Genomic DNA, 1,139 nt, shown 5'->3' on the forward strand with positions numbered 1-1,139 from the left:
CTAAAATTGGAATTGTACTTCCCTTGTTCTTCAGGTGGGCTCCTGACTGCCGAAATTTGAAATATTCCCTTGTTCTCCAGGTGGGCTCCTGACTGCAACGCTTGGAAAGTATCCCTGGTTCTCCAGGTGGGCTCCTGACTGCTGAAGCTTGGAAAGTATTCCCTTGTTCTCCAGGTGGGCTCCTGACTGCAACAAATAAAGAAAACAGAGCACATTTCCTGCCCCAGTTTGGTGACTGTTCGGGTGCTACATTTCCTTACGGAGGGTTTCTCCGAAATGAACGGAATATCTGCCCCTGTTTCAGTCAAAGAAAAATCTTGTCAATTTTAAAAATGGTGGCTAGTTGCTGGCATTCTTGCTAGATGCATCCCTGCTGCTGGGCTCCGCTCCGTCCCGCTTTCCTGGCCTTACCTTGAATCTCCTCGGCTTCCTGACCGAATTTCAACCCCTTGACTCTGATGTCCCAAGTGTTCTATCCCATATTGTTGTTTTTGTATTTCTGACCCCCTTTTTTGAAACTTCGCTTCTTCCCCACAATTATTGATTAATCCACCGATGACACTTCCAGTGGTCCTTTATGACTTACTTTGCTTTTTGACATCTTTGATATACTCTGGCCCTGTCTGTGCAACTAAGCTGGTAGTTAGCCTTGACGTTCCTTCCTTTTGTTTCGAACAGAACTGACACTGAAACATCTTAAAGATAGATCTCGAAAGAGTGAAATGCAACAACCTCGAGGGTTAAGGATAACGAGAATCCGAGAATGGATGATTTGTAATGAAGAAAGGAGAGAATGAGACTTATCTGAGTGGAACAGCTGGTACCATTGAGCATGCCATGCATTTTGGATTAACCAGCCCAGTCTGTCTAACCAATCAACTTTCGATTGCCACATTTGTCGTTCCGGACTTTCACAACCTGATTTTCACCCAAACCCAAACCTTGCTCGTCTTGCAATGTCCTGAGCAGCCTTTGACCACAGACTTGTCTCATTTTCCTGTCTGAAAACTCACCTTCGCCTTACGGTGCCCGTAAGGGTTTTCACCAATAAGACTCTCTCATTTTTGATTTCTCTCAACTCACTTCGCCTTACAGTGCCCGTGAGGGTTTTCACCAATAAGACTCTCTCATTTTTATTA

The sequence above is a fragment of the Nicotiana attenuata genome, chromosome 12, assembly GCF_001879085.1.
Source record: "Nicotiana attenuata strain UT chromosome 12, NIATTr2, whole genome shotgun sequence".
In the NCBI taxonomy this organism is placed as follows: domain Eukaryota; kingdom Viridiplantae; phylum Streptophyta; class Magnoliopsida; order Solanales; family Solanaceae; genus Nicotiana; species Nicotiana attenuata.